We start from the raw sequence: 15,810 nt of genomic DNA on the forward strand, positions 1-15,810 counted from the left end.
TTAATTTCACCCTTGAAACTTGTCATGAATCTCATTAGTTCGTCTCGAGTGACAGGGGCTGATCCAGCGGCCGTTTGGGTTTCCCCTTCCGGCTACCCAGAGGGTCGGCTCAGACCCGCCTGGGAGGCACCCCGCTCCAGAGTCTCTCTGGGCCGGATGCGCTTGATTCTGAGAGAGCCGTCTTCGGCTGTAAAGGTTTCGACCTGAGGATCTTTATCCTCCTGGTCTGTAAAAACTTCTGGGTCATCGCCCAGACGGTTAGGGGGTGGTACAGACTCTTGAACCATCTTCGAGGTACTCTCCCCACAGACGGCGCCAAATGTTTTGGGTGTTTTTGTCCCTCGGGAGAGTTACGACATGAAGACTGATTCGGGATGAGCTGTACCTGCAAAACAAACGGAGACACTGGTTGGGTGGTGCTCCGCCTCCGACGCACAAGTTAGAAACTTGAAGGGAGAAAAAAGGTGCGGAAATTTAGGTAGGGATCTGCTCGGATTCCAAGCTCAGGATTTCTCTATCGAAGAGTAAATGTGTAATAAATGGTAAAAACGTGCCCTCAAAATGAGGGACATCTCCCTATTTATAGGGTCTTTGGAAATTGTGCCCATGATTAGGTTACGGAACCCTAATCATTGGTGGGCTGCGCCGTTTTGCGGCGTCCTCGGGATTTAGGCCTGAAGGCCGCCATTTTCCCTTTATTTCTGGAGTGACACGTGTCAAGCAGGGATTGGTCCACTTTGGGCCATCCTGAGGCTGACACGTGTCATCCTCTGATTGGACCACGTGGCGGGGTAAAATTACCCTAAACAAGTTTTAATTTTGAAAAGATAATTAACAAAATTAAAGTTATTAATTTTTTTAAGGTTAGATAAATATGGAGCAAACGATTCTATTTGGATAAAAATTGATTTAATGAGATTATCCCATAACTATTTTGGAAAATAATTGATTTAAAATTATGTGATTGGCTAGGCATTTTGGATAGAATCTCCTAAATTAGTTAGGATAATCATGGAAAAATAAATATGATTTATCTTCCATAATTAAAATATGATTTGATTCTAACTCTTACCTAAAACAAAAATATATGATATTTTATGGTTATTTAGAAATAATATATGATATTATCTAATTGTAGTAATTAATTAAAATATGAGATATTTTGTAGCCATGTTTCCTTAATTGTGAATATTCGATGTTGTAGTTTAGGAAAGCATGATGAGTGATTTATTATGTGGCACTTTATAATATATGATATTATTTATTGCTATATATAGACTAGTATGGCCCATAGATTCTAAATACGATCTGCGCATCGTTTTGTATTTTTTGTAATCTAAATACGGTATGTGTACCGTTAAGTATTTATTTTATTTTTTTAAGTAGTAGATATAATAGAATAATATTACAAGATGCAGATGATCCAAGAAGCCAATGGAGTGGAGGCTCAATGGAATAAGATGGATGAGATCCATGAAGATTCAAGTGAGAGCTTTTTCTGCTTTATTAGTTTTCTTAGGATTAAGGGGCCATACTATGTCATGTTTTATTTATGCATTAGTTTATTATGCATGTTAGATTTATTTTATTTTGATTGATGATGCGCTAGAGTTCACTAAATAATCACAACATAATAAATCTAGGTCCCAGTAATATTGAGGTTGCTTTTCCAATTGAATACCCAACAATCCTTAGATCATGAGTGATAGGTCAACCTAAGCAGAGTGTCACTTATTATCGTAGGTAATTTGGGGTAGATCACGTTTTACAAATTTAATTGGTTGTACTCAACAAGGTTACCTAAAGCGTTTAGAACCTTGAAGCTAAGGGTAATAATTAAACATGTGATGATTAATTATTTAACAAAGAGTTATAAAGAGTTGTAATCAATTAAGAGTTTACTCACCTTGAAAATGTAATGCTTGATGGTAGGGCCTCAGTCCGGTCAACTATTACACAAATAAAGGGTCTTAGAATCATTTAATTCAATAGGGATCAATTTAATATTGAATAAATGCTTTAAAGTTACCAATTTAAATCATTTATGGTACTTAAAAATTATTAAACATAATTAATAAACTTTGCCTCATTTTGTTTTTTGTTTGTAGATGAATAACCTTTACGACAATACTATTTTACTTAACAAATTCAAATTAAGGCTGAATCTAAGAAACTTCAGGGAATGGGAAAACGATCTGAGAAATGTTCTCAAAAGTCAAAGGGTTTAGGCTCGTTTATACATACCCATTGAGAGTAGATACACTATTGGTTTCACTCCTGAAAGGCATGCGAAAGATGTTTCGGATGCAGAGAAAATCAGGAATCTCGTTTTAGAATCTATTCCAACTTGTTGAAAAAGAAGATTCAGGCACTATGAGTTGAGCAATCTTCATGAATGTCTTCGTGCCATCTGTCGAGGTGGAATTGGGGCATTAGCAAGTGGAGGCATCAACGATCACAATGTAATAAGAGGGGTCGTCAATTCGATCCCTCAGATTTACTACCCTCGAATCACAGTGTAAGGTTTGAGACTTACCTTATCCACGGTAAGATAATAGCTAAGAAACTCAAGCATGGTAAGTCTAATTGGACCCATGTCAATGAACTGATTGAATTACTCAATCACATGGATATCGTAGGGAGGCCGTTTGATGAAGAATCTGCACATGACACTATCTTGTTCTCGCTCCATGATAGATTTAATCTAGTCAAGCTTATTCATGATGATGAAGGCTGGACAGTGACATTACTCAACCTTTTGGTCAACCATTCAGAGGAGTACCAGAAGAAGGAGGGAAGCCAGTGCTTCTATTGCGGTAGGTGGTCTTGCCACGTACTTGGGTGTCCCCATTACACACAAGTGAAAACAAAAGGTAAAGAGTTATCTAATGTTTTTTTTGCAGAAATTAATCTTACTTCTTCTTCAACTTGGGTATTCGATACCGGTTGTGGTGCTCACATTGTTAGTAACATGCAGGGCCTAGAAGGGAGTAGGGCATTAGCAAAAGGGGAAGTCACACTCCAAGTAGGAAACGGAGCAACAGTTGCTGCACTTATTGTTAGAGATTATCATTTGAGACTTCCGTCTGGTTTAATTTTGGTTCTTAATAAATGTTATTATGTTCCAACAATAACAAAAAATATTATTTCAGTTCCAATTATAGATACTGAAGGTTTTTCTTTAGAATAAGAGACATGTGTTGTTTTATTTCCAAAGAAAATATGTTATATGCTAAAGAAAAGTTATTTTATGGCTTGTATGTCTAAGATTATACAACTCATGTCTATCTACAACATAGATCATAAAAAGCAAAGAACAGATGGATCAAACCCAACTTACCTATGGCATTGTAGGCTTGGACATATAAACCAAAAGCGCATCCCGAAATTACATATATATGGACTCCTTTCAACATTTGATTATGAATCATTTGAAAATTGTGAGTCATGCATGCTTGGTAAAATGACTAAGTCACCCTTTACCGGTGTAGATGAAAGAGCAAGTGAACTTTTGGGACTCATACATACGGATGTGTGTGGACCAATGAGTTCAAAGTCTATGGGTGGATTTAGTTATTTTATTACTTTTACTGATGATTTAAGTAGAGTTGGTTATATTTACTTAATGAAGCAGAAGTCGAAAGCCTTTGTAAAGTTCAAAGAATTCCAGAATGAAGTACAAAACCAACGTGGGAGAACAATTAAAGCATTACAATCTGATTGTGGTGGTGAATATTTAACCCAAGAATTTGATGAACATCTGATTAATTGTTGCAATACTTTCACAGTTAACCCCTCCAAGTACGCCACAGTTAAATGGGGTGTCAGAAAGGAGGAATAGGAATTTACTGGATATGGTTCAGTCCATGATGAGCTTTATTGATCTTCAAATATCATTTTAGGGATATGTATTAGAAGCAGCTGCTTGAGTACTGAACAGAAGCCCGTCCAAAGCAGTTGAAAAGACACCATATGAGATATGGAATGGAAGAGTTCCAAGTTTGTCTTTTCTCAAGATTTGGGGATGTGAAGCCTATGTAAAACGTTTACAAGGCGACAAACTACACCCTAAATCAGCTAAGTGTTTCTTTGTGGGTTACTCCAAAAAGACAAGAGGGTATTACTTCTGCAACTGCAAAGATAACAAAGTGTTTGTTGCTCGCGATGGTTTCTTTCTAAAAAAGGAATTCCTCTCTAGAAAGCCAAGTGGGAGTAAAGTAGTTCTCAAAGAAATTTAAGATGAGCAACAAATTAAATGGATGTGGATAACACCACATCAGAGGCGAGGGAGCATAATGCGTCGGAGCAAGCTAATTCAACTAGCAAAACTCCTATCGCCCCACTTGAATCTAATTCTTGCGAAAATCTTCAAAGAGTTGAAGAGAACATTTCTATTATTGTTCCTACCCCACGTAGGTCTGCTAGAATCAGAAACAAACATTTTGTTGAAATTTTGTTAACTCAGGATTATGAAATCTTCTTATTGGAGAATGAGGAACCTGCAACCTACAAACAAGCTTTGGCGAGCCCCAACTAAAAAGAATAGCTTAAGGCCATGAAATTCGAAATGGACTCGATGTTTGAAAATGTTGTGTGGACCCTGGTTGACTTGACTAATGGGGTAAAACCTATTGGTTACAAGTGGGTTTACAAGATTAAAACAGACAAGGATGGAAATGCCTATATCTATAAAGCAAGACTGGTTATAAAAGGGTACAAACAGATTCATGGTATTTACTATGATGAAACTTTTCTCCAGTAGCAATGCTTAAGTCTATTCGGATTCATCTAGCGATTTTTGCATTTTTCGATTACGAAATTTTGTAGATGGATGTCAAAACCGCCTTCTTGAATGGGTTCTTGATGGTTGAAATGTATATGACACAACCTAAGGGTTTTGGAGATCTAGAAAATCCTGGAAAGGTATGCAAGCTTCAGAAATCTATTCATGGATTGAAGCAAGCATCAAGGAGTTGGAACCTTTGTTTTGATGAAGCGATCAAACAGTTTGGTTTTCTCAAAAGCGAAGAGGAACCTTGTGTATACAAGAAGTCCAGTAGGAGAAGCATAGTTTTCTTAGTCTTGTATGTAGATGATATACTTCTCATGGGGAATGACATAATTCTCATGGGGAACGACATACCAATGCTTGAGTCAGCCAAAGAGTGGTTGAAGAGTTGTTTCTCCATAAAAGACTTGGGTGACGCCGAATACATTTTGGGATTCAAGATCCATCGAGACATGTTTTGAAGGATGATTGGATTGAATCAAGAGACTTATATTGATAAGATTCTTGATAGGTTTGAGATGGCAAAATCTAAGAGAGGATTTCTCCCCATGTCTCATGGCATTACACTTAGTAAATCTCAATGTTCGGTTATGCCAGACGAGATGAAACGTATGGCTATTATATCTTATGCTTCGGCAGTAGGGTTGATAATGTATGCCATTATTTGTGCAAGGCCGAATGTTTCATATGCTTTAGGCATGTGTAGTAGATTTCAGGAAAATCCAAGAGAAGCACACTGGACAGCTGCCAAGAATTTCCTTAAGTACTTGAGAAGGACTAAAGGAATGTTTCAAGTATATGGTGGCGAAGATGAGTTTGTTATCAAAGGTTATATTGATGCAAGTTTCCTAACAAACAAAGATGACTTTAAATCCCAGTCTGGATACATCTTCTTTCTGAATGGAGGAGCAGTTAAATGGAAGAGTTCGAAGCAAAGCACTGTCGTAAACTCTACTACATAACTAGAGTAATTAGCTGCTGTTGAAGCGGCTAAGGAGGCTGTTTGGATTAAGAGATTCCTTAGTGAGATGGACATTTTACCAAGTGCTCAAAAGGGAATTGAGTTGTACTGTGACAACAATAGCACCATTGCTCAGTCAAAGGAGCCTAGGTCACACTTCAAATCCGAACATGTTGAGAGGAAGTATCATCTCTTTCGAGAAATCGTTGGCAGAGGAGATGACAAGATGTGCAAAGTTCATACGAATGAGAATATCGCTTATCCACTTACTAAACCCCTTCCAATGCCTAGGCATGAGAAACATGCTAATGCAACTGGATTGAAGCTAATGGTGTTATTAAAGTTGTATTTGTTTTTGGAGAAAAACTTATTACTTATGTAATACATTCATTGGCAGAATTATGTTAATTCAGAAATTCATCATTTCTCTTATTTAATTGTTGTTCTATGATGTTAAATAAAATGTCCAAAAAAATTATGGATTGATAGGCTCATCAGGTTGATGACCTGGTGAATGAAACCCCACAGGTGAACTAAATCCATATATTATTCCAATTCCTAGTCCAAAGTCATTAAAGTGGAAATAAATGATCTCTTTAAATGGACTAGCATGTAAGATTGATTATATAGCGCTATTTCATGGGATATAGGAGCGCAGTGAAGCTAACTCAATCACATAGATATGCATGATCGAACGATAGACCTACTTTGAAGCTGAAGTATAGAGCTTCTGGATATATTGGTGGATTCCTTTGAAATGAGTGGAACATTTATTCCACTCAATGATTGGTGTAACTGTTTACATTCAAATGTCTTCCCATAACTGGAGATTATAAAGGGTGTTTCCTTGTTACCTCATGATTTGAGTGGGAGCTTTGGTTGCCACAAGATTGGATTGAGCCTACCTATTTAATTAGGGATGTGTCTTGGCCCTTGAGGATGGAGAACACAGAAAATGCATGGCAATGCTCAAATGGATTACATAGTAATCATTTATTTTGTAATACTAACTCAATTTCTCAAGAAAAGATTTGTAGATTAATATGATCACGACATGAGATGAAATCATAATATCAAATCGACACACATTGACATAAGGACTTTGAATATTGTGCACTTGTCTCATACAAGTGGGAGATTGAAGGAGTTCTGTCTTTGATAAGTGCAATTACTAGATTTATCAAGGATCACTTAAATGGAGATAATAAGTTCGTTCTTTTGGCTCGTCATTATCTGTTTCTAGACTATGATCAATAATATTTGGGCAAGTTAAATAGTCCAAAGCCCACTAGAATGGATACTATGAGGTCACACACAAAGGTATTAGTTTAAGCAAGTTAGAGGCCCATTTATGGGCCTCATGAGTAAGTAACTAATCATGAATTGGATTGGGCTAACATAGTTAGATTAAAGTTAGGTTTTGGTCTTTGTCATGGACTCTTATTTTGATATGAGATCTATAAATAAGGTCCATGCCTACGGTTGTATGATATAACACAATTAACATTTAATTGTGAATCAAGCAACTAGAAATCCCAAAACCCTCACACTCTCTCTCTAACCCACGGCTCCCTCTCCTCCCCCCTTAGACTCACAGCCGGCCACCCTAGTGGCGCATGTGGTTGTTCGTGGTGGTTCGTGATTGTTCGTGGCTCGTTCTTCTCCTAAGAAGGTCAATTGAAGGGTTCAACTGCATCTTAGTAGCATTAGTGGAGGTCTTAACCCGTGTCTGTGGACCAAGTAGAGGAATAATATTTAAGGTTCTTTGTCTCCCTTGTTCTTGTTCAATCACACATGGATTCACGCTACAAAGGTATTAATTCTAATTCTTCATGTTTTATGCATGATATAAGGATTAGGTTCTATATGAATATGATACATGTTTTCCGCATTCGTACCTATAAACTCCTATAGTAATTTGTTGTATTCCTAACTATATTACTTTGATTTTTTGGTTTTTTTTTGTTTTTTATTGTAATTTTGTTCATATTTTAGGGTTTTCTAGTTCATTGTGTTAATTAGATGCAATGTTTAAGTTTTTACATGCATTTTAATTGGATTTTTTTTGTTGATGTTATGTATCTTATTACTTTATTGTTCTTATTTTGAATTTTAGATTTAATTTCTTACAATATCCGATGGTGAAGGGTAGAGGTGGTCGTTTGAATTATGGTACCAGTAGCATTTGCATATCAGTTTTTCTTTGATATTGTAATGGTACAAAGATACAAGAGTGCATCTAAAAGTGGCAGAGTATATGAAGAGTCATAAAGTTGAAAGGTTTCTTGTTCATGTACTTATACATTTCAAACTATTTCAAAGAAACCATTTCAAAGTACCATATTTCTTACTGGTCTTTTGTTTTAACCAGCTTCTTTCATTTAATTTAAAACAAAGTTATTGTTTTATTTATTGTTCTAAAATTTCAAGATGGCCAGAAATAATGGAGGATCGTCAAATTTTCAGGAATATTGTCGATTTCTTGAACTTTGGAAGTCGAGTGCTGAAAACGAATTAGATGAACTTCTAGAAAAAAAAGGCTTCAGATAGTTCACAGGATGAATGATGTGGTGAATGATCATGAGTTTATAAAAAAACAATTAGGTGATTCCGACAAGGCTAATGAAGACAAAAAAGATGGCAAACGGCCCAGATATACTAAGTTTGAAAGGGTAATCGAAATTAAAAGTGACAGTGATGATGATGCTTCGGCGAAGAAGAAGCAATTTTTTGCTTGTGAATCGTCCAAGGTGATGGGTGGGGGTGGTAATGGAAGCGACACTCTAGGTTGCGGTGTTGAAGGCGGCAAATATGATATGGATATAAGTGATGAGGAGGAGCCTGCCGTGGTGGTTTAAGTGGAGGAGCCTGATGTGGTTGTTCAAGTGGATGATACTGCTGTGGTGGTTCAAGTGGAGGAGCCTGCTGTGGTGGTACAAGTGGAGGAGCCTAATGTGGTGGTACCAGTGGAGGAGACTACTGCGGTGGTACAAGTGGAGGAGCCTGTTGTAGTGGTACAAGATCACTCATAGTCATCATTGCATCACTCAAGATATTGATAAGTGATTTAGATTTTTAATTTTTAATGTATAACAAAAAATACTGATTGTTTAGATTAGTAATTTTAAGTATGATGCAACTTCCAATTTTCTTGTCCTAAGCCGTTACATTAGTGAAATTTAGAAAAAAAAAATCACTATCATTTTTTCTTAAATATTGGATAATACATACAAATTGTGTATTGGCACGCAAAACTTTGTACACTATTTTCTTCTTCATTTTTTCTCTGTAATTTCTCTGAAGTTTTCAAGATTTCTGTTCTTCTTATTTTTGTTCTTCTAGATTTTACGATCATGCAAAATTTGTCATGGTATCAGAGCAGAAGATTTGACCTGTGATTTCAAATCTGACATTTTTCTGCATTCAATTTGAGCTTGATATTTCTTATTTTGGTGACGATTGTTGATTTTTTCATTCCTGATTTTCTTTGATTATGATCTTTAGATCTTTCTAGTTTTTTTTTCTGAATTTCTCAGTTCATCTGTTGAAATTATTGATTCTATTTCTGTTTTTTTATTCATCTATTTCAATTCCTGAAGAAATGGCAGCAAATAATCTTCCTCCAAATCAAGATCCAGCAAGCATCTTTTACATCCATCCTTCAGATTCAAATATTGTCCAGCTTATTTCGTACAAGTTTAATGGTGAAGGTTTTACTAGTTGGAAAAGGTCTATGTTGTTAACTCCATCAAAAAAGAATAAACTAGGTTTTGTTAATGGAGCTATCTCTAAACCTACAGTTGGAATTATTGAAGGCAAGGCTTGGGAGAGGTGCAATGATCTGGTGTGCTCGTTAATTTAGTTTAATGTGGATGAAACTAATGCAAAGAGTGTGATGTTTTTGAAATTAGCTAAAGAAATCTGGACGATTCTACGATCCAAATCTACCTTAACAATGTAAATTTAAATCGTCGGTAGAATAGCTATGCTTTAGAATTGCTCATAGAATCGGTGTAATCGGTACTAATTTTACGTACGATTTTATATCGATTCTAAAGAATCCAATAGTCTAGTATTAATAGATTCATTGACTGGTCTATAAAGGGTTAATTGATTAGTCTATAAGGATTCATTGATTGATTGTTTTAAAGGATATATGTGATGAGTAATTCATTCATTGCTGGTTTTTAGAGGTGAGAAAGGCCACTACATTACTTTTATATGTCAGTACATCATTATATAGTACTGAACAAACATGAGGATAATTACTGCCATTATTTAGGAGAAACAAAATAATTTCATACATGCCCTTAAAATATGTCAATGGTTGTTTCATATCGGCATGGTATATGGAAATGTCCTAATCATCAAAAGGTTGCAATTTCTGGTACATGTTTGTTGTCAATCCATCTATAAATATTACCGAAAAATAATGTGTTTCAATTAATTATAATTATGCACATATTCATTCATATAGAACCGATGTTTGTAGTACTATGTAATGTCCCTATTCATTATATGATATACTACCAATTTTTGAGATGTGAATTGCCCTTAACTTAAAGAATATACTACCTGCATTTGATACTCTTCTGCATGAAGAAGCAAAATCTACAATAGAATCCTATAACTACCAAATTCTGTAAAACAGAAGTACCTATTTTATCCAATAATAACGATATTTGGTATGTATCATCTAAAGATTTGGATAGAGTCAACATTAGGTTGACTTAATTAATTGGATTCATCCAATAATAATAAGATTGGGTAAGTACCATCTAAATTTCAGGACATAGCTAAGATGTGGATGACTTAGATAAGTACCATCTAAATTTTCGGACAGAGCTAACATTTAAATGACTTAGAAAAACATCATACTTTATAGGTTCTGGCAATATCATATAATGAATATGAACATTGCATACTACTACAAATATGTCTCAAAACATTGGTTCTGTAAGAAGGAATACAAGGTTACTTGATCAGTTATACAAGGTTACTCGGCTGTTGCGTCAAAGGTACTATGAAGCGCAAGCTTGGCAACATTGCAACTGCGAAGCCGACCATCCCAAACAATAAGATTCAACCTTTCACCTTCTCATCGGAATTTGTGAAGCATAAGACTGATGAGTGACATTAATGTCACTCTTAGGGTAGTGTTTATGCTTTGTTTTAGCTTGTCTTGAGGTGTTTTGTAGTGTTTTTGTTCAAAAAATGCATTCATACATGTCTCGATGTGTTTTGGATGAAATCACGTATATGCTTAAATGCTTCCCTTTATTGCGTGTTTTCACCGTTGCCTATACATTATTGCTTCCCTTAGTACTTGTGTTTAGGTATTTGAAGTCTTGGATTGCAAAGAATAGGACAAGTAAGCACGAGAGTAGAATCGAAGAAGCAAGGTGCGAGGAAGCGCAAAATGTGCGCGAGAGCGCGGCCATAGTGCGCGAGCGCGCAACCCTTTCAGAACCCGCGCAAAAGGATGAAAATTTTAGAATCGAGACGAAAAGATTTGTGCGGGTTGTGTGCGACCTGTGCGCGGGCGCACACCCAAGTCGCGCGGGCGCACAACTCAGCCAGCAAGCCCCAACCCATGAAGGCGCAGGCGAACAGCTACCTTGCGCGGGCGCACAGTGAGCCCTGTTCAGCGTTTTTGCGCGTATCTATTTATATTCGAGGCTTTTTTTTGTACGGGACTTCTGGATATTATTAGATATTTTTCTCGAGTTTTAGGAGAGATTCTCTCTCTTAGGGTTAGATTAGATAATTTTAGAAAGAGAAAGTAGAATATTGCTCAAGTTTCTCTATTGTATTCAACTTTTGGTCAAGTTCATTTCAATCAAGCAATTCTTTCAAGTTTTCATCTTTAATAAAGTTCATCTTTAGTAATCTCTAATCCCTTATTTTAGCTTTATTTATTTCTTTATTGTTAATTATTTTCATTCATCTCTTTAGTTCATCTAGTTGTTATTGTTTTCATTGTTCTTAATCATGCTTTGTTTTGTTTCTTTTATTCATGTCTAGTTTTGCTATTATGTTTAATCTCCCTTCTCTAGGCTAATTTCTTAGCTAGGGGAAGGGGGTGGAAAATATACGTTGATATTGGATGAATGATGATGGTTGGATTGAACTCATGCCATAAATTGATGAAAGACATGATTTTTGATAGCTTTAGATTATTGTGGCACTTTATTTTATGTTTTCTAGTTTAAATGAATGAAAGTGATTTGAACTAGATTAAGAACATCTCTATTTTAATGATTACATGAGAATGAGTTATTAAAGTGGAGTTTTATGGATTGTGCTTCTTTATTCTCTTGATTTGATTGTAACTAATAGGATGCATGAGAATGATCCTAATTAGTATAGACCTTTTTCAATTATTTGCCTAGACTATTGCATGAGAATGAATTGTTTAGGTAGAATCTTGTGTTCTTTGGCATCTTCATCAAGATAACCATTATTGTTCCCCTCTATCTAAACATGTTTGACACCCCCGTATCCCTAACGTCGTTCTCTCTTGATTTTAATCATCATTATCTTTCCTTATTTGTAGGTTTTAGTGCTCTTTATTAAAAAAAAACCAACAAAAACATTCCCCCTTTTACTCTTGCATTAGTGAAAATTGATGTTGAATTAGTGAGCTTCCTTACTGGTTCGACCCTTTACATGCCCTTATACTTGTATTAGGGTAGTTTAGGAATATACTTGATTAATTTGATTAGGGTTGTAGTTTAACGAACTACCTAACTCTCAATCAAATTTAAACGCCATTGCCGGAGAAGCGGCTTGTTTAACATTTACTTTTGCTATCGTTAGAGTCTTTTTACTTGCTTTCCTTTTTGTTTTGCTTGTTTAATCCTACTTGTCATTGCTAATCGTGTGCTTAGCTTTGTTGTGTTTAGAGAGATATGGCAAGACAAGAGGATGGCCTTGTTTTTAGGGAGTTTGGAAATCCGGAAATCTATTAGCTCACGAGTGGTATACTTCTCCCGACCACCGAGACTAATTTCACAATCCATCCACAATATGCTAGGGTGGTGCAAATTGAGCAATTTTCCGGAGGTGTAAGTGAAGACCCCATTGAGCGTTTGGACCGATTCCTTGAGTTGTGTGCAATGATACAAACAAATGAAGTGAGCCAAGATTACATTCGTATGCATCTCTTTCGACAATCTCTCACCGGAAGAGCAAAGAAATGGCTCAAGCTTTTGAAGCCGAACTCACTCACCACATGGAAGGAAGTTGCGAAGGCCTTTCTCAAGAGGTTCATTTCTGATGAGCAAACTGCAAAAATGAGGAGGAAGATAGCTTCCTTTGAGCAAGAACCGGATGAAACTCTTGGGGAAGCATGGGAAAGGTTTAAGAATATGATTAGAACATGTCCTCATCATGAATTCAACCGTAATTTTCTCACAAGATTCTTTTATGATGGCTTGGAGCCAATGTCAAGAACCAATCTAAATGCGGGTGCCGGTGGCCAATTGATTAAGATCCCTCAAAGCCAAGTTGAAGCTACAATTGTAGAAGTGGCTACTAGCTATCCTTGGGGAGGCCAAAGAAGGTCCCACCAGAAGCAAGGAGATCTTTATGAGTTGGAGAAAGTCGGCCAACTTAAGCACATAGTTGAGCTCTTGAATGAAGATCTTTCCAAGTTGAAATCAAGTGTTGGTTTGTGTTCAAAACCTTCACAAATCATTGATTTCTCATGTGCTCATTGTGGTGGGAAGGATCATGATGCATCCTATTGTAGAGAGTTCAATCTCAAGCATGGTGAAGTTTTGACTTTGAGGGAAAAAGAGTTTGTAACCCAAGCTCAATCCCAACAACTTCAACAACCTCCAAGGCAAGAAATCTCCTATTCCCAAGATGGACCTCTCTTCAATCCACCAACCCAAAACTTTTCCTACCTTTCCAACCAAGTAGAGAACTATCAAGATCAAAATCATAACCTATGTCCTCAAGCGTATGAAGAAAAATCCACACCCAACCACACACAAACCCAAATTCTTCAACAACGTCAAATTATCACTCAACAATTCCAAGAGATCAAATCTCACAATGAAGTTGTTTGTTCTTAACTAGCCAAAATTTCTTCTCTCCATTTATCCACAAACTCCTCTTACAATCATCTACTAACCCTTCACATACTTATCAACCCAAAACTTGCAAGGAGGACAAGGTTGTAGATGATGTGGTTGAGAAGAAGGTTTAAGAACAAAATGAGGAGCCATTTGATTTTAGTGAACCAAACAAGTTTGAAGGTCGTGTTCCCTTTCCTTGTAGGCTAGTTGAGAATATCTTTTTGAAGAGCCCTATGGCGAGGAGCGTATGTAGAGTTGATGTATTCGATGGTGTGATGGCTAATGAGAACTTACCTCAACGTGATGATAACGGGACAATGAGGTATGATGACTTCCTTGATGTCCCCGCTAGGTTTGAAGGCTCTCTTGAAGATGGTGAGGTTTCCCTTCCTAATATTTAGGATTCCAAGCTCAATCCCCCTTTTAGAAGGAAAAAAAAGAAGAGTGAAAAAAGAAGAAGAATCAACAAGAAGAAGAGAAAGAGAAAAGAAGAGCCACCATTGGCTCTTGATTCATTCCCTCCTTTCCCTTGTGGTGATGTGAGACCTTAAGAAGTGCTAGTTCTCAATATTGGGGGCATCTATGATTCAATCCTCAAGTTGATGAGGGTGATGTTCTTTAATCCACCTTGAATGAGGTGAATTTTCAAGCTAGAGACCATAAATAAGCGCTTCCCGGGAGGCAACCCAGAGGATTTCTAACCCTTTTTCTCCCCCTCCTTTCTTTTTCTTTTTGTTTTATTTCTTATTTCTCTTTTAATGTTTTCTTTTGTGTCTTATCTTGCCTTGTAGGTTGCTTTTTGGAAGTTTGGAGCGGAGTGACATTTGGTGAACTCTATTTTATGCTCCTTTATTCTTTTAAGCTAACCTCCCGGTGAGACCTTTCTTATTTTTACTCTTTTAATCTTTCTTTGAGTGCTTAGTTTAGGAAGAAGTTGTATGGTTTGAGGATGTTTTCTTTTGGTTCTATGGAACCTGGGATCGTTGATGTTGTTATCGAACGATCACTTGTATGACGATTGGGACTTATTTGGATTTTATGCCTCTTTTGTGAACCTTTTTTATTTCTTCCTCTTTCTTTTGTTTTGTTTTCTCTTTTGTGTGACAAGCATGACTATGACAAGTTGAAATGATTTTGATTTGGAATTTGCTCATTCATTTGGATTTGTGTGCCTTTCATGATAATGTGTCTTTAAATGCTTATCTTCCTAGTAGATGAGGGTTTGCACGGTTTGAGAGTGCTTGTGGTTGAGATAGAAAAATTTTAAGCTAAGGTAGCAAGATTAAGAACTATTGAGTACGTTTGAACCCTTAGTTCACGGGAAAGTGGTAAGATGGTGTTGCTCTCTATAGTGGATATGAAGCTCTTTAGTTAGTATTTGCTTACTTCCCATTCCTTGTGAGGTTTAAATTGTTCAAGCCTTCATAAATTTTGTTGAGCGGCGTTTAGGATCCTTGACTATGCATATCTTAATCCTTATGTTGTCCTCTAACTCCCAAGATCGTGACCAAGCAACTATAGGGGAGGAAAAGGGCACCCTTTTCTCATTTTTCTTTTCCTTCTTTTGCTTTTGTTACATATTTTGTTTTTATTTTGCATTTGCTCCTCTTGCTAACCCTTTGAGCCTATTCCCTTTCTTGATTGTGAACCACATTACAAGGCTTATGACCTTTCGTTTCCCTAACCCTTAGTTTGTGAAGCATTTTGGTTTGAGAGTTTGTTTTGTGTTATAATGAAAATGAGAAAGTATTATGCTCTTTGTACCAAGCAAGAAAGTAAATTGTATATATTGTGTGTAATAAAGCTAATGCATCCCAGAAAAAGCCGTTCATAGTTAAAAAAGGCAAGGACATCAAATAAGAGTTTTTTTAAAAAAAAAGGTTTCGTTTTCTTCCCTAAGTTAAGCATTGAGGGCAATGCTTCGTTCAAGCTTGGGGGGGGGGGGAGCGTTACTTCGTTTTTGTTTTTATGGAATG

At 36.5% G+C, this 15,810-nt stretch overlaps 1 non-coding gene across 1 annotated transcript; it reads right to left on the minus strand.

The window, feature by feature from the left end:
• Window positions 1-13,042: 13,042 nt before the first annotated feature.
• LOC145637754 (small nucleolar RNA R71) lies at window positions 13,043-13,149 on the minus strand. The gene has a single exon (XR_014114476.1). It is a non-coding gene; the product is annotated as a small nucleolar RNA R71 (small nucleolar RNA).
• Window positions 13,150-15,810: the final 2,661 nt, after the last annotated feature.

The sequence above is a fragment of the Chenopodium album genome, chromosome 6 (assembly GCF_948465745.1).
Source record: "Chenopodium album chromosome 6, dcCheAlbu1.1, whole genome shotgun sequence".
Taxonomy (NCBI): Eukaryota; Viridiplantae; Streptophyta; class Magnoliopsida; order Caryophyllales; family Amaranthaceae; genus Chenopodium; species Chenopodium album.